The sequence below is a fragment of the Coregonus clupeaformis genome, chromosome 7, assembly GCF_020615455.1.
Source record: "Coregonus clupeaformis isolate EN_2021a chromosome 7, ASM2061545v1, whole genome shotgun sequence".
Lineage (NCBI taxonomy): Eukaryota > Metazoa > Chordata > Actinopteri > Salmoniformes > Salmonidae > Coregonus > Coregonus clupeaformis.
In genome coordinates this window covers 36,173,030-36,192,182 of record NC_059198.1, presented here as the reverse complement: position 1 = coordinate 36,192,182, position 19,153 = coordinate 36,173,030, and positions in this window count along the sequence as shown.

The following is a 19,153-nucleotide window of genomic DNA, read 5'->3' as shown; positions in this document are numbered from 1 at the left end:
TAAAATACTATATGCCAATCCCTCAGCCATAGTTATAACAGGTAATATCTGTTCTGCTACGTTCAGAATCACTAGACGCAGCAGACAAGGCGATCCAATTTCTCCTTTGCTATTTTTATGGAACCCCTGGCCCAGGCAATAAGTCAATAGAAGGAAATAATAACAATTTCCCTAAAATCTACTGATCACTTCATCTCATTATACACAGACTATATTTTATTATATCTAGACAATGTATCTCAATCACTCCCAAATAGAGATCTTCTCTGATCCCGAAATGGATATCCAAACCAAATTGGATCTGTGAAATTCCCATCCAAAACCAAAACAGGACGCAGTCATTTGTTTTCTCGAAACCAATACCTCATTCGATTTGGATCCAAGGTGGGCCAGATCCGACCCAAAATATGTCAGAGATGAGGGCGAATCGGATCCAAATTGTGTCAGGTCTGTATTGGACCCAAATGGATCTGAAAGTTAAAAAAATGAAGCTTTATTGCCACGAAATCCAGCAAAATTGTTTTGACTTGTCTGGCAGTGAACGTTAACATTTTACCTGCATTTTCAGATGTATCTTTAATAGTGGATTTGTTAACACTACAGCTTAGTATTTTCATAAATGACATACCTAATTTAAAATGTTGAGACAAGAAGAAGGGATAGTGTGTGAGATGCATAGGGGAGTTTTTCTCCAGAATGCGCTCTCTGTCTCCCGCTAATTCAGGCACGTTCATTATTTCATTGTGTGAATTGTTTACCCATTTTGTTAATATAGAATCTGTGAATCTGAACAACCCCTTAATTGGAACAGAATATGGACAAATATGACCTTGGCATCCCGTAATCTGAACCATCAACTCATATTATTTTAAGTTTGTGTCCCCTAAATCAGGTAGACACATTCATTCACATGATGTGGGAGTGCCCTGCAGTTAAATGCTTCTGGGGCAAAATCACAACATTAATTTAGAAGTGTGAGAATGTGGTGAACTGTGACTCAAATGTCAATGATCTCATCTCTCAATGCGTAACTTCATGTCTTCCGTGTGGCTCCGCTCAGGTGTTAATAACGCTATTTACATGTTTAGCACTTCGATATGATTTGATATGACGTGTGTGTTCATGCCTGCACTGTGTGATCAAATATCACCTTGGCACTTTGTCACCTCCATCAGGGTTGGATAAGTTACTTTCTAATTGTAATCCTTCACAGTTACTAGACACCTGTCCAAAATTGTAATCAGTAATGTAACTTTTGCATTACACAAAATTTAGTAAGGTAATCTGATTACTTTCCGTTACTTTTGGATTACTTTCACTTTAAGAGGCATTAGAAGAAGACAAAAGGGATCCATCAAACGCATTTGGTGTGTCATCCTAGTGGTCTCTGACTTGTGGTCAGACTCACTCAGTTGGAGCAAACTTAAACCTGTTACTTTTTTCAGTGCTGAATTGAATGTCATTGAGAAAATAGAAAGGTGCCAATGTATTTTCTTTCCGCAAACATCCTTTCTGAATTTAAAAGTAATCCAAGAAGTAATCTAGTTTTTCAAAAGTATCTGATTACAATATTTTTAGCTGTAACGTAACTGATTACAGTTACAGTTTTTTTGTAATAAGATTACATGTAATCAGTTACTGCCCAACCCTTATCTATGCTATTCACAAACAGACGTGCATTAAGATCGGCGACACAACAACCGTTGACTTTCTCGGCTGCATAGAAGGCTTTGAGGCACGACTTGATTTCTTAATTACAACGCTCTCATTCTTGATTTTGAATTACATTTGAATTAGCCACACCCCACAAAAAGCTGAATTTGAATTGGAAGTAGAATTTAACTCAACTAAAACTTATTCTAAATATCACTATACACATTTTTAACATAAAGTGGGGGAAAAAAAGTATTTAGTCAGCCACCAATTGTGCAAGTTCTCCCACTTAAAAAGATGAGAGAGGCCTGTAATTTTCATCATAGGTACACGTCAACTATGACAGACAAAAAGAGATGTTTTTTCTCCAGAAAATCACATTGTAGGATTTTTTATGAATTTATTTGCAAATTATGGTGGAAAATAAGTATTTGGTCAACAACAAAAGTTTCTCAATAATTTGTTATATACCCTTTGTTGGCAATGACACAGGTCAAACATTTTCTGTAAGTCTTCATGTCATGGGGTGCTGAAGGTGGGTGTGGTGTATGAATCAGGCGCAGGACGCAGAGGCTCAGTCCAAAGGCTTTAGTGCAATATTCACAAAAGACAAAAGCACAATAAGCCCGAAGGCGAATACACGGCGCACACAGGCGACATAACAAACGGCGCACAAACATGTGCAAAGTAACCACTCCAAAACACTGGAGGGAAATAATAGCTCCAACACGAAACAGAAGCGTAATCACACACAACGACAAGCACACACAACGAGAACTAAATAGGACACTAACGAGGACTAAGAAGACACAGGTGTACAACATCCAGACAAAACCAAACGAACATGAAAACATAGATCGGTGGCAGCTAGTACTCCGGGGACGACGACCGCCGAAGCCTGCCCGAACCAGGAGGATGAGCAGCCTCGGCCGAAACCGTGACACTTCACAAGGTTTTCACACACTGTTGCTGGTATTTTGGGCCATTCCTCCATGCATATCTCCTCTAGAGTAGTGATGTTTTGGGGCTGTCGCTGGGCAACACGGACTTTCAACTCCCTCCAAAGATTTTCTATGGGGTTGAGATCTGGAGACTGGCTAGGCCACTCCAGGACCTTCAAATGCTTCTTACGAAGCCACTCCTTCGTTGCCCGGGCGGTGTGTTTGGGATCATTGTCATGCTGAAAGACCCAGCCACGTTTCATCTTCAATGCCCTTGCTGATGGAAGGAGGTTTTCACTCAAAATCTCACGATACATGGCCCCATTCATTCTTTCCTTTACACGGATCAGTCGTCCTGGTCCCTTTGCAGAAAAACAGCCCCAAAGCATGATGTTTCCACCCCCATGCTTCATAGTAGGTATGGTGTTCTTTGGATGCAACTCAGCATTCTTTGTCCTCCAAACACGACGAGTTGAGTTTTTACCAAAAGGTTCTATTTTGGTTTCATCTGACCATATGACATTCTCCCAATCCTCTTCTGGATCATCCAAATGCACTCTAGCAAACTTCAGAAGGGCTTAAGCAGGGGGACACGTCTGGCACTGCAGGATTTGAGTCCCTGGTGGCGTAGTGTGTTACTGATGGTAGGCTTTGTTACTTTGGTCCCAGCTATCTGCAGGTCACTCACTAGGTCCCCCCGTGTGGTCTGGGATTTTTGCTCACCGTTCTTGTGATCATTTTGACCCCACGGGGTGAGATCTTGCGTGGAGCCCCAGATCGAGGGAGATTATCAGTGGTCTTGTATGTCTTCCATTTCCAAATAATTGCTCCCACAGTTGATTTCTTCAAACCAAGCTGCTTACCTATTGCAGATTCAGTCTTCCCAGCCTGGTGAGGTTCTACAATTTTGTTTCTGGTGTCCTTTGACAGCTCTTTGGTCTTGGCCATAGTGGAGTTTGGAGTGTGACTGTTTGAGGTTGTGGACAGGTGTCTTTTATACTGATAACAAGTTCAAACAGGTGCCATTAATACAGGTAACGAGTAGAGGACAGAGGAGCCTCTTCAAGAAGAAGTTACAGGTCTGTGAGAGCCAGAAATCTTGCTTGTTTGTAGGTGACCAAATAATTATTTTCCACCATAATTTGCAAATAAATTCATTAAAAATCCTACAATGTGATTTTCTGGATTTTTTTTCTTCTCAACTTGTCTGTCATAGGTGACGTGTACCTATGATGAAAATTACAGGCCTCTCTCATCTTTTTAAGTGGGAGAACTTGCACAATTGGTGGCTGACTAAATACTTTTTTTCCCCACTGTATGTGACCCACCATCTCTTTTCAGACTTATGTTCAAACATTTTAAATAGTGTTTTTTTTTTACATTGGATAAAAGTACAGACTCAGAGTTTCAAAATGGCACATCATATACTGTAGTTGGAGGAAACATGGGGAAGTAATGCTGCTTTAAAAGTTGATAAACTTAAATTCTGTTTAGGAGAAACTTGCTCAACATTAATCCTTGGGAAACATATTTAGAAAAGGAATACTTTCTACAAATTGCAAAAATGGATTCTCGGAACATTATCTCACCAAGTTATACCATTAGGCAAACCATTTCCAGTATTAAATAACCTATTGTTGTATAAGAGAGATAACCTTTCACACTGAACATCTACAGTGCTGTTCTTTGTTAACACCCATTTAGCATCGTTCACACCCTCTAAAGCATTAGACACGCCCTTCTCTTAAATAATTCACATTGGAACACATGCAAATGTGGTCATGTGCTAAAGCAGTGAGGTAGTGCTAAAAAAACAAGGAAAATACTTCAACATTAAAATACTTTAACTTCAAGTGCTAAAGGTAGCCTACAATTCTGAAAAACTTAAAACACACAAACACATAAAGGTAAAAACTATCTAGATCTAGGCCTATATCATAAGATCCTTTGAGTAACTTTGGTTCAGGTCATGTTATGATAGGAACAAAGGAGCAGGACATGTAATGTCCATGGCCTTTTCATTGCAAAAGTCCTGATCTTCTCAAAAATATATGTTTGCCAGGTTGTGTCCAGTCCGGGGGGTGCTTTCACATCTCTGGGAGGAAGGACGTCAACATTGCACAGCAGCTCAAACCTGGTTCCATCTGAGTGAAAGCTCCTTGGCCATAACACCAGGCTCCAGACAACTAAAGCAGACTAAAATAGACAAGACATTAAAACCTTGCCTACCAGCAATAACGTTCATTAACCCCCAAGTCCAAGCAATAAGCTCAAAGTACAAAGACAAAATATCTGAAGTGTTGCATGTTCACCCTTGATCATCTCTTGGTGGCGGAGAGCAGGTTTATGCTGAAAGACAAATTCCAGAAAAATTGGTTAAAACATGAATTAATTAATGTCCTATAGCTTGTAATTGCCTGTTGACTACAACAGCAGTACAATAATGCCCTGTACACACTGAACCTGCTTCCAGTCCAACAATGGCAATGCAGACACAAGATAACTAGCTAGATTTAGCAAACATTTAGCTTAATAATTTCCAGCTGGCTAGATGTAAATGATATTCATTTAGCTAGGCAGCTAGTTGAACATGCAAAAAACGACCTCGAAATCGACAATCTAAATGCTAGTTAGCTATTTAGCTAGCTATCACTTCATTGTGGCTAGGTAGCAAGCCAACTTAGCATGTGTCCCTATAACGTAATATTGGGTTTGATCAGCTTGCTAATCGATTAAGCATTCGCACCACAGTGGCTATTTTCGGTAACTAGCTAGTTAAATATGACAAACTGGCAAACATGAAAAAGATGATCATCAAGTCATGCATGCCTTAGCACATCAGCAATCAACATTAACAGCAGAATGCAACTGGCCAGCTCAGCAAGCTGTCTCAACGTTGCTTCGTCCCGCAAACACCCATCGGTAAACAATGTCTTGTTGCGGGACGAAACAAGGTTTAACGGTACCTGTATGCAACTGTCTAGCTAGCTAGCTATATAGCTAGCAATGAATACGACGTTTAGATTCAGTTTAGACAGTAACGTGTGTGCATGTAGCTATCTTTGCATTTTAACTATGGACTCTTACCAGTGTATGGATTACGATGATTCAAGGCAGACTGAAACACTTTTAAAATAATCCTTCCCACTCAGCTTCAACTAGTCCAGACTGCTTTAGCCACAGAAGACAGAGCTGTGTCGACACAAGCAGATTTATTCATGACAACATGATGTCAATCGAACTGATCTTTCAAATATCAGCGGTGACAGAAAAGCCTTAAGTGACAAAATGGACTCTTTCTCTTGATTGTCCCAGCCCCTTCATTATATCAACCAATCATAGCAAGAAAATATTCTGTATTTTCTCCGTGTCTAAACAGCTTTGAGATTTCACATATTATTTATATTTACAGATTACATACGAGTTTGTTATTAAGGCACATGAAAGTTCACATGTTCAAAAATGCATTTTGATGAAAAAACGTTTTCACATCCAAATGCCTCTCCTGTGAGGTAGTGAGGTGCGTCATACGTTGCTTTCTGTAATGGGTCACATATGGTGACCAATACCATGTAAAACACATTGTTGAAACGTTTAATTTTCATAGACTCATTCTCCTGAAATATTCTTAGATCCTTTTTTAGGTTGTTGATAATAATTCATAATTCACTTACATAATATAAAATGTTAAAGAAAAATAATCTCTGAATTCACCCAGAATGCAACACTGCAGAATGACAAAAATAAAATGGTATCTCTATTCTTTGCAGTAATAAGTGGCAGATGTTTTTTAGTAAAATATTTGTCAAAAGAATGAGAAATTAATTTTTCATGTCTACATTCAATTTCTTTCAATTGCTTAGAATAAAATTCTGCTTCCTTATATATATATATATATATATATATATATATATATATATAGAGAGAGAGAGAGAGAGAGAGAGAGAGAGAGAGAGAGAGAGAGAGAGAGAGAGAGAGAGGAGGGGTAGATCAGCTTTAATTTTGCAGATTGATTGTAAATTCCATCAATGTAATTGTCTGAATCATTTCCAATCCCCCATATACTGTATATACAGTGGGGGGAAAAGTATTTAGTCAGCCACCAATTGTGCAAGTTCTCCCACTTAAAAAGATGAGAGAGGTCTGTAATTTTCATCATAGGTACACATCAACTATGACAGACAAAATGAGGAAAAAAAATCAAGAAAATCACATTGTAGGATTTTTAATGAATTTATTTGCAAATTATGGTGGAAAATAAGTATTTGGTCAATAACAAAAGTTTCTCAATACTTTTTTATATACCCTTTGTTGGCAATGACACAGGTCAAACGTTTTCTGTAAGTCTTCACAAGGTTTTCACACACTGTTGATGGTATTTTGGCCCATTCCTCCATGCAGATCTCCTCTAGAGCAGTGATGTTTTGGGGCTGTCGCTGGGCAACACGGACTTTCAACTCCCTCCAAAGATTTTCTATGGGGTTGAGATCTGGAGACTGGCTAGGCCACTCCAGGACCTTGAAATGCTTCTTGCAAAGCCACTCCTTCGTTGCCCGGGCGGTGTGTTTGGGATCATTGTCATGCTGAAAGATCCAGCCACGTTTCATCTTCAATGCCCTTGCTGATGGAAGGAGGTTTTCACTCAAAATCACACGATACATGGCCCCATTCATTCTTTCCTTTACACGGATCAGTCGTCCTGGTCCTTTGCAGAAAAACAGCCCCAAAGCATGATGTTTCCACCCCCATGCTTCACAGTAGGTATGGTGTTCTTTGGGTGCAACTCAGCATTCTTTGTCCTCCAAACACGACGAGTTGAGTTTTTACCAAAAAATTATATTTTGGTTTCATCTGACCATATGACATTCTCCCAATCCTCTTCTGGATCATCCAAATGCACTCTAGCAAACTTCAGACGGGCCTGGACATGTACTGGCTTAAGCAGGGGGACACGTCTGGCACTGCAGGATTTGAGTCCCTGGCGGCGTAGTGTGTTACTGATGGTAGGCTTTGTTACTTTGGTCCCAGCTATCTGCAGGTCATTCACTAGGTCCCCCCGTGTGGTTCTGGGATTTTTGCTCACCGTTCTTGTGATCATTTTGACCCCATGGGGTGAGATCTTGCGTGGAGCCCCAGATCGAGGGAGATTATCAGTGGTCTTGTATGTCTTCCATTTCCTAATAATTGCTCCCACAGTTGATTTCTTCAAACCAAGCTGCTTACCTATTGCAGATTCAGTCTTCCCAGCCTGGTGCAGGTCTAAAATTTTGTTTCTAGTGTCCTTTGACAGCTCTTTGGTCTTGGCCATAGTGGAGTTTGGAGTGTGACTGTTTGAGGTTGTGGACAGGTGTCTTTTATACTGATAACAAGTCCAAACAGGTGCCATTAATACAGGTAACGAGTGGAGGACAGAGGAGCCTCTTAAAGAAGAAGTTACAGGTCTGTGAGAGCCAGAAATCTTGCTTGTTTGTAGGTGACCAAATACTTATTTTCCACCATAATTTGCAAATAAATTCATTAAAAATCCTACAATGTGATTTTCTCAATTTGTTTTTCTCAATTTGTCTGTCATAGTTGACGTGTACCTATGATGAAAATTACAGGCCTCTCTCATCTTTTTAAGTGGGAGAACTTGCACAATTGGTGGCTGACTAAATACTTTTTTTCCCCACTGTATTTGTTACAATAATACAATACCGTTCAAAAGTTTGGGGTCACTCCGGGATGCTGACCTTCTAGGCAGAGTAGCAAAGAAAAAGCCATATCTCAGACTGCCCATCTTAATCTTTTATTTTTATTGGCCAGTCTGAGATATGGCTTTTTCTTTGCAACTCTGCCTAGAAGGTCATCATCCCGGAGTCGCCTCTTCACTGTTGACGTTGAGGCTGGTGTTTTGCGGATACTATTTAATGAAGCTGCCAGTTGAGGACCTGTGAGGCGTCTGTTTCTCAAACTAGACACTCTAATGTATTTGTCCTCTTGCTCAGTTTTACACCAGGGCCTCCCACTCCTCTTTCTATTCTGGTTAGAGCCAGTTTGTGCTGTTCTGTGAAGGGAGAAGTACATAGCGTTGTACGAGATCTTCAGTTTCTTGGCAATTTCTCGCATGGAATAGCCTTCATTTCTCAGAACAAGAATAGAATGACGAGTTTCAGAAGAAAGTTATTTGTTTCTGGCCATTTTGAGCCTGTAATCGAACCCACAATTGCTGATGCTCCAGATACTCAACTAGTCTCAAGAAGGCCAGTTTTATTGCTTCTCTAATCAGCAGAACAGTTTTCAGCTGTGCTAACATAATTGCAAAAGGGTTTTCTAATGATCAATTAGGATTTTAAAATGATAAACTTGGATTAGCAAACACAACGTGCCATTGGAACACAGGACTGATGGTTGCTGATAATGGGCCTCTGTACGCCTATGTAGATATTCCATTACAAATCAGCCGTTTCCAGCTACAATAGCCATTTACAACATTAACAATGTCTACACTGTATTTATGATCAATTTTATGTTATTTTAATGGACAATTTTTTTTTGCTTTTCTTTCGAAAAAAATGACATTTCTAAGTGACCCCAAACTTTTGAACGGTAGTGCATATTCTGAACCTGTTCTCTTGATGTAGAGAGAGGGAGAGAAGGAGAGAGAGGAGAGAGGGCGAGAGAGAGAGAGAGAGACAGAGAGAGAGAGTGAGAGACATAGATTGAGAGAGAGAGAGAGAGAGAGAGACATAGAGAGAGAGAGACAGAGAGAGAGAGAGAGACAGAGAGAGAGGGAGAGGGGGAGAGAGAGAGAGAGAGAGAGAGAGAGAGAGACAGAGAGAGAGAGAGAGAGAGAGAGAGAGAGAGAGAGAGAGAGAGAGAGAGAGAGAGAGAGAGAGAGAGAGAGAGAGAGAGACTACCAGTCAAAAGTTTGGACACACCTACTCATTCAAGGGTTTTTCTTTATTTTTACTATTTTCTACATTGTAGAATAATGTAGAACATCAACATATGCTGAGCACTTGTTGGCTGCTTTCACATCACTCTGCGGTCCGACTCATCCCAAACCATCTCAATTGGGTTGAGGTCGGTGGATTGTGGATTGTGGAGGCAAGGTCATCTAATGCAGCACTCCATCACTCTCCTTCTTGGTAAAATAGCCCTTACACAGCTTGGAGGTGTATTGGGTCATTGTCCTGTTGAAAAAAAAAAATGATAGTCCCAATTAGCGCAAAGCAGATGGGATGGCATATCACTGCAGAATGCTGTGGCAGACATCCTGGTTAAGTGTGCCTAGAATTCTAAATAATTCACAGACAGTGTCACCAGCAAACGACCCCCGCACCATAACACCTCCTCCTCCATGCTTTACGGTGGGAAATACACATGCGGAGACCATCCGTTCACCCACACCGTGTCTCACAAATACATCGTGGTTTGAACAAAACATCTCCAATTTGGACTCCAGACCAAAGGACAAATTTCCACCGGTCTAATGTCCATTGCTCATGTTTCTTGGCCCAAGCAAGGCTCTTCTTATTATTGGTGTCCTTTCGTTGTGGTTTCTTTGCAGCAATTTGACCATGAAGGCCTGATTCACACAGTCCCCTCTGAACAATTGATGTTGAGATGTGGCTGTTACTTGAACTCTGTGAAGCATTTATTTGGGCTGCAATTTCTGAGGCTGGTAACTCTAATGAACTTTTTCTCTGCAGCAGAGGTAACTCTGAGTCTTCCATTCCTGTGGCGGTCCTCATGAGAGCCAGTTTCATCATAGCGCTTGATGGTTATTGCTACTACACTTGAAGAAACGTTCAAAGTTCTTGAAATGTTCTATATTGACTGACCTTCATGTCTTAAAGTAATGATGGACTGTCATTTCTCTTTGTTTATTTGAGCTGTTCTTGCCATAATATAGACTTGTTATTTTACCAAATAGGGCTATATACTGCATAACCCCCCACCCCCCCACACCTTGTCACAAAACAACTGATTCACTCAAACGCATTAAGACAGAAATACATTTCTCAAATTAACTTTTAAGAAGGCACACCTGTTAATTGAAATGCATTCCAGGTGACTACCTCATGAAGCTGGTTGAGAGAATGCCAAGAGTGTGCAAAGCTGTCATCAAGGCAAAGGGTGACTAATTTGAAGAATCTCAAATATAAAATATATTTTCATATGTTTAACACTTTTTTGGTTACTACATGATTCCATATGTGTCATTTCATAGTTTTGATGTATTCACAATTATTATACAATGTAGAAAATAGTACAAATAAAGATAAACCCTTGAATGAGTAGGTGTGTCCAAACTTTTGACTGTTAGTGTACCTATACAGTGCTTTGCAAAAGTATTCATCCCCCTTGGTATTATTCAAATTTTGTTGCATTACAACCTGTAATTTAAATTGATTTTTATTTGGATTTTATGTAATGGACATACACAAAATAGTCCAATTTGTTGAAGTGAAATGAAAAAAATAACTTGTTTCAAAAAATTTGACAAAATAAATAGCGGGAAAGTGGTGCGTGCATATGTACTCGCCCCCTTTGCTATGAAGCCCCTAAATAAGATCTGGTGCAACCAATTACCTTTAGACATCACATAATTAGTTAAATAAAGTCCACCTGTGTGCAATCTAAGTGTCAAATGATCTGTCACATGATCTCAGTATATATACACCTGTTCTGAAAGGCCCCAGAGTCTGCAACACCACTAAGCAAGGGGCACCACCAAGCAAGCGACACCATGAAGACCAAGGAGCTCTCCAAACAGGTCAGGGACAAAGTTGTGGAGAAGTACAGATCAGGGTTGGGTTATAAAAAAATATCTGAAACTTTGAACATCCCACGGAGCGCCATTAAATCCATAATAAAAAATTGAAAGAATATGGCACCACAACAAACCTGCCAAGAGAGGGCCGCCCACCAAAACTCACGGACCAGGCAAGGAGGGCATTAATCAGAGAGGCAACAAAGAGACCAAAGCTAACCCTGAAGGAGCTGCAAAGCTCCACAGCGGAGATTGGAGTATCTGTCCATAGGACCACTTTAAGCCATACACTCCACAGAGCTGGGCTTTACGGAAGAGTGGCTAGAAAAAAGCCATTGCTTAAAGAAAGAAATAAGCAAACACGTTTGGTGTTCGCCAAAAGGCATGTGGGAGACTCCCCAAACATATGGAAGAAGGTACTCTGGTCAGATGAGACAATAAATTGAGCTTTATGGCCATCAAGGAAAATGTCTGGCGCAAACCCAACACCTCTCATCATCCCGAGAACACCATTCCCACAGTGAAGCATGGTGGGGGCAGCATCATTCAGGATGTTTTTAATTGGCAGGGACTGGGAAACTGGTCAGAATTGAAGGAATGATGGATGTCGCTAAATACAGGGAAATTCTTGAGGGAAACCTGTTTCAGTCTTCCAGAGAGTTGAGACTGGGATGGAGGTTCACCTTCCAGCAGGACTTATACATACTATATACATTTTATGGACAATTTTACAATAATTCTATTTTGTTTGTTTTTACTCCTGAACTTCCTCTACCGTCAACCTCTCCGTTCATTTTCATGATGTCCATCCGGTGTGCTTCTACAGTGAGGGAAAAAGTATTTGATCCCCTGCTGATTTTGTACGTTTGCCCACTGACAAAGACATGATCAGTCTATTATTTTTATGGTAGGTTTATTTGAATAGTGAGAGACAGAATAAAAACAACCAAAATCCAGAAAAACTCATGTCAAAAATGTTATAAATTGATTTGCAATTTAATGAGGGAAATAAGTATTTGACCCCTCTGCAAAACATTATATAGTACTTGGTGGCAAAACCCACAGTGGCTAGGCCACTCCAGGACCTTAATGTGCTTCTTCTTGAGCCACTCCTTTGTTGCCTTTGCCGTGTGTTTTGGTAATTGTCATGCTGGAATACCCATCCACGACCCATTTTCAACGCCCTGGCTGTACCCAAGATTTGACAGTACATGGCCCCGTCCATTGTCCCTTTGATGCAGTGAAGTTGTCCTGTCCCCTTAGCAGAAAAACACCCCCAAAGCATAATGTTTCCACCTCCATGTTTGACCGTGGGGATGGTGTTCTTGGGGTCATAGGCAGCATTCCTCCTCCTCCAAACACGGCAAGTTGAGTTGATGCCAAAGAGCTCGATTTTGGTCTCATCTGACCACAACATTTTCACCCAGTTCTCCTCTGAATCATTCAGATGTTCATTGGCAAACTTCAGATGGGCCTGTATATGTGCTTTCTTGAGCAGGGGTCCTTGCGGGCGCTGCAGGATTTCAGTCCTTCACGGCGTAGTGTGTTACCAATTGTTTTCTTGGTGACTATGGTCCCAGCTGCCTTGAAATCATTGACAATATCCTCCCGTGTAGTTCTGGGCTGATTCCTCACCATTTCACGATCATTGCAACTCGGAGGGGGGTTGGAGGTGTGTGTGTCTGTTTGTGTGTTTGTGCGTGCGTTTGTGTGTGCGTGTGTGTGTGTCACGATCGTCGACAGATGAAGCGGACCAAGGCGCAGCGTGATAAGCGTACATTCTTTAATGCGTACACAACACGAACCAAAACAATAAACCAAACGATACGTGAAGTCCTAGGTTATACACAAAACCCTACGGAACAAGATCCCACAACCTAACATGCCAAACAGGCTGCCTAAGTATGGTCCCCAATCAGAGACAACGAGCTACAGCTGCCTCTGATTGGGAACCACCTTGGCCAACATAGATCAAAACGAACTAGAACCAAAAACATAGAAAACAAAACATAGAAAATCCACACCCTGGCTCAACATATAAGAGTCCCCAGAGCCAGGGCGTGAGAGAGACAAAGAGAGAGAGTGAGAGAGAGTTTTCAGATGCAGCTCATTCTCAGTCTGCCCACCACACCACTGATGTGGGGCAGGGAAATCCCTCATCTTGTAACTGGTTCAAGGTCTGCTGCTGTTGATGACAGTTGATGACAATCCCACAGAGAACTGTAGAGTATCACCTGTGAGAGTAGGTTATGGAGAGAGAGCTCTGATAGGTGAGGGAAGGAAAGCTCTGATAGGTGAGGGAGGGAGAGCTCTGATAGGTGAGGGAGAGAGAGCTCTGATAGGTGAGGGAGGGAGAGCTCTGATAGGTGAGGGAGGGAGAGCTCTGATAGGTGAGGGAGGGAGAGCTCTGATAGGTGAGGGAGGGAGAGCTCTGATAGGTGAGGGAGGGAGAGCTCTGATAGGTGAGGGAGAGAGAGCTCTGATAGGTGAGGGAGGGAGAGCTCTGATAGGTGAGGGAGGGAGAGCTCTGATAGGTGAGGGAGGGAGAGCTCTGATAGGTGAGGGAGGGAGAGCTCTGATAGGTGAGGGAGGGAGAGCTCTGATAGGTGAGGGAGGGAGTGCTCTGATAGGTGAGGGAGAGAGAGGAATTAAACTACCAAGACAACGTTACTTTTCTAACCTTGGCGTGACCCTGGACAACACAATGTCGTTCTCTGCTAACATCAAAGCGATGACCCGATCCTGCAGGTTCATGCTCTACAACATTTGCAGAGTACGACCCTACCTTACACAGAAAGCGGCACAGGTCCTAATCCAGGCACTTGTCATCTCCCGTCTGGTTTACTGCAACTCGCTGTTGGCTGGGCTCCCTACCTGTGCCATTAAACCCCTACAACTTATCCAGAATGCTGCAGCCCGTCTGGTGTTCAACCTTCCCAAGTTCTCGCATGTCACCCGCTCCTCCGCACACTCCACTGGCTTCCAGTTGAAGCTCCCATCTACTACAAAACCATGGTGCTTGCCTACAGAGCTGTGAGGGGAACGGCACCTCCTTACCTTCAGGCTCTGATCAGACCCTACACCCAAACGTCCAAACCCAAACCTCTGGCCTGCTAGCCCCCCTACCTCTACGGAAGCACAGTTCCCGCTCAGCCCAGTCAAAGCTATTCGCTGCTCTGGCACCCCAATGGTGGAACAAGCTCCCCCACGACGCCATGACAGCGGAGTCACTGACCACCATCCGGAGACACTTGAAACCCTACCTCTTTAAAGAATACCTGGAATAGTATAACAGTAAAAAATAGTATCCCCCATAAAAAAAAGGGTGGTTGTCCCACTGGCTATCCTAAATTGAATGCACCAATTTGTAAGTCGCTCTGGATAAGAGCATCTGCTAAATGACTTAAAATGTTAAAATGTTACATGTTTAAGATCCAGGATATGGATTTTTCAATTAATTTGTGCAAATAATAAGTAAATTAACCACAGTGTTAATCGGATATGCTGACAATCAAGTACTTCATTAATGTGCGTGTGTGTGAGCATGCAAGTGTGTGTTTGTGTATATGTGCAATGTTGACCTCAGTATGGAAAATGTATGCACTCACTAACTGTAAGTCGCTCTGGATAAGAGCGTCTGCTAAAATGACTAAAATGTAAAATGTAAATGACCACCAACTTATTCCAATCCGTTTCTCTCCCTGGTAATCTCCCCCTGGTAATCTCCCCCTGATAATCTCCCTCTGGTAATCCAATGAGTGTGTTTCAATCCAACACATCCTGAATTAAACAGCATCCCAGAGTTATGGGGAATCAGCAGGTGTCATTCTAAAAACAATTACCAATAAAGGACCAGTGCCTCTTACCTAACCAAACCCCATGCCTCTTCATCTATGGCATGCAGTACACTGAAATATACATGGTGATTGAGCGGCTGTCGAGAGCATTTCCCTGAGAGATGTAATTTGTATGATTTCTGGGAGGAGAAGAAAATCAATGTGCTTTAGTTGGCTAGGTCTGATAATGTATTCTCAAGGTTTGGGTAAAGAGTTGAGCTAATGAGAGAGAAATGTAAATGAAAGTGTTGCCTCCACCAAACCTTCCCTTTGTGGACATAATTAAACTCAGAGGGTCAATATTAGTGATGGTTGTAAAAGTGGCTCCTCAACTTAACTCACCTCACTGTTACATTGTTAATGTTGGGTGTTAAATTAACAGGAGTGGAGGGGGCCTTTGGTAGGATTCATTTGTAGCGGTTGCTTGGTTAAGTTCTGCAACATTTAAGGTGAGAAAGGAATACATTTTGTGTATATTTATGTTGTTTTTGAAGTTCATGTGATACACCAAAAAACTACACATATTTAAATAATTAAATGAATAACAATACAATAACAGCATAATACACACAAACCATACACACGTCAAAGCATGCTATAACCTCAGCTAACTTGGACTGTCAGAATCTTCCTGATTTCTCTCAAACAACTTAGTGTGGCTTGTTGCAGATTCTACTTTCTGAAATGGTTTCAGTTTGTGACGTTTTGATGAATTACATGACTTTTCCAGGTAAATGTTTTGCCATTAACAACACAGCATATATCATTTTTGGCAAACTTTAAATCGTTGTGTACGGTAATTGTGTACTAACTGGAGGTGATGCAAGCATGGTGCAACGTCGGATGCAGATACATTTGCTTCCAGTGAAGGAGTTTATGTAAACTATTTTGAGCAATATGGCCCCAATATTCCTCTTGAGCATGAATGTATCTTTATAGTTTAAATATAAATACATGCAAATCAGTTTTATAGTATGCATCTCTCACTGTATTTCACACTCAGCCCAGATATTGTATACTAGTTCTGATTGACAAGGCCCTGTATCTATTGATTTCCAGAAATGTTCTACCCATATTTGATTTGATTTCTGCCCATGGAGTGGCTAGAGTCAATCCCACAGTTTAAACCACCTGTTTGCGCTGTTAACAACCGGATGGACATCATGAAAATGATCGGCGAGGTTGAGGGTAGAGGAAGTTCAGGAGTAAAATCTAAACAAAATATAATTATTGTAAAATTGACTGTGTCCATAAAATGTATATAGTATGTATAAGCTGGAAGTAGAGGCCTAAGCATTGTTGTTCACTAGTTTACTCCAATTAGGGAAGGGGTGGTGGGGTTGGAAAGTATTAAAGGTAAATATATATTTTTTAAAGGATATATATATATATATATATATATATATATATATATATATATATATATATATATATATATATATATATATATATATATTGTATGTATATGTATTTATATGTATGTATTTGTATATGTATGTGTATGTGTATGTGTATGTGTATGTATATATATATATATATATATATATATATATATACATATATAGTTGCGAGAAAAAAACCATATGGGGGATTGGAAGTGATGCAGACAATTACATTGATGGAAGTTACAATCTATCTGCAATATTAAAGCTGATCTACCCCCTAAAGAAAATAAAAATAAATAAATACAAAGAAATACAAAATAATTAAACATGTTTTTTTTTCAACTGCCTCAAGCCACAAGCTTCCATCCACCAGCAACATGGACTGACCAGAGATGGACAGCATTACTAATTGTTAATGTAAGACATATGAAGCTGTGTGAGGAGATGGAAAATACCCTCATCAGAGACTATGTAGCTTCTGCACCTGCTTCCTGACTCCTAGCATATACGTTACAGATGGAAGCTTGAGGAAAACTAATAGGTAAAGGTGAATGCTAATATCCTGTTGTTGCATTTGTCCATTTATTTTGCTATTTGAAATAGAATTGGGCCGTTCATGGGGTCATTCCATGGCTGAAATGCTGAAGGAGACCTTCTCTATTGAGTATGTACATTTTGACTCACCCTCAAGTTTCTTGTGAATGTGTATATTGTGATTATTTTAAGACCCCCATGCATCTGTCCAAGGTCTCTCTATGTAGGAGTATAGAGACCGGTGTTAACCAACATGAATCCTCCTTCTATATTAAATCCATAGGAACATTAATAGAGATGTGAATATTCTGCCCTGAAACATGTTTTCATGTTTATGAAATGTGTTACGCTTTATTGTTTGTGAATGAATTGTCATGAGAAACTAGTTACATAAAGCCATGTGTGTGTTTGTGAGAGACGGCAAACCCTTGATGTTCCACAAAAACGACTCCAGCAACACTGAGTTCGGAAAGAGAGCGAGAGAGAGAGAGAGAGAGAGAGAGAGAGAGAGAGAGAGAGAGAGAGAGAGAGAGAGAGAGAGAGAGAGCGAGAGAGAGGGAGAAAGAGAGAGAGAGCTGTTGCTTTGGGCCTCACAAATGACCTAGATACCAGGGTATGAATTTCATTTACCTCACATATCATATCACAACATCCAAGTGTACCTCACTACCGCAGTCTTACAGATCCATATGGTTACCACACTCTTAGAAAAAAATGGTTCCAAAAGGGTTCCTCGGCTGTCCCCATAGGATAACCATTTTTGGCTTGGGGAAGAACCCTTTTCGGTTCCATGTAGAACCCTCTGAAAGGGTTCTACATGGAACCAAAAGGTGTTCTATCTGGAACCAAAAGGGTTCTATCTGGAACCAAAAAGGGTTCTTCAAAGGGTTCTCCTATGGGGTCAGTGCAGCATGAAACTGGAACACATACTGTCAGTGTACAAAAACACCCTACAGGTAGCTTCTACAATTGACACACACACACACACACACACACACACACACACACACACACACACACTCTATCGGTTCTGTATTCTTGGTAAGAATCCTCAGCTATCCGAGGATAAGTGATGTTTGTTATTCTGCTCTAAGACTGAACATTTCCCTCTATGTCATGCTGAGGTTACAGGAGTTAACCACAGCCAATGGGAGTATTGATTAATCCAAAGGCAGTTTGGCTGAGGTCTTAACTCTAAAGTGGCTGATCAGAATTCTACAGGCAGGAGAGAGAGGGGGAGAGTGTGGGGGAGAGAGGGGGAGAGGGGGAGAGCGTGGGGAGATGGAAAGAAAGAAACAGGAGGAGGGATAGAGAGGGAGAAGGAGAAAGATGGAGAACATAAATACAGAAACAGAGAGAATGATGAAGAGAGATAAATGGAGGGAGAGAGCGAGAGAGAGAAATGAATGGAGAGAGAGAGAGATGCAGGAAGAGAGAAGAGCAACAGAAAGGGGGTGAGGTAGAGAAAGGGGCTGAGGGAGAGAAAGAAATACAGATAAATACTGAGCAAAAAGAGAGAGTGAAACAGAGAGCGAGCGAACGAGAGAGAGGTTAAAAGATAAAGAGTGAGGCAGAGAGCGAGAGATGAGAATTGAAATATCTAAGGCATAGGCAGTGGTAGGGGTACGATATCAGAGCTACGAGACATGAATCTCTCTTCGTCAATAAGAGCTGCACTCTGATAAAAAGGCAGCTGTGCAGAGCGCTCCGTCCGCTCTGCCTAAGTGGATGGGGTGCCATTGAGCGCTCAATGCTTAAAGTCTTCCTCCTCTTCCCCCCCCCTGCTACACGCGCTGGCTAGAAGATTGTGGCCCGCTGCCACAAAGAGATATGGATCGAGGTCAGTGATCACATTTTAAACTAATGGCCAAGTTCTCTCTTGGTTACTACGTAGCCTTGGTTCAGTCACAGCCAAGCTCTCTCTCTCTCTGGGTTACTATTGCACTCAACCAGAAACGGCATTGGTTTTATTAAACATCACATATTTCCCCCAAGTCTCACTATAGTCTGTATACAAAACCCACAGTAATGATCAATTAGGCTAAA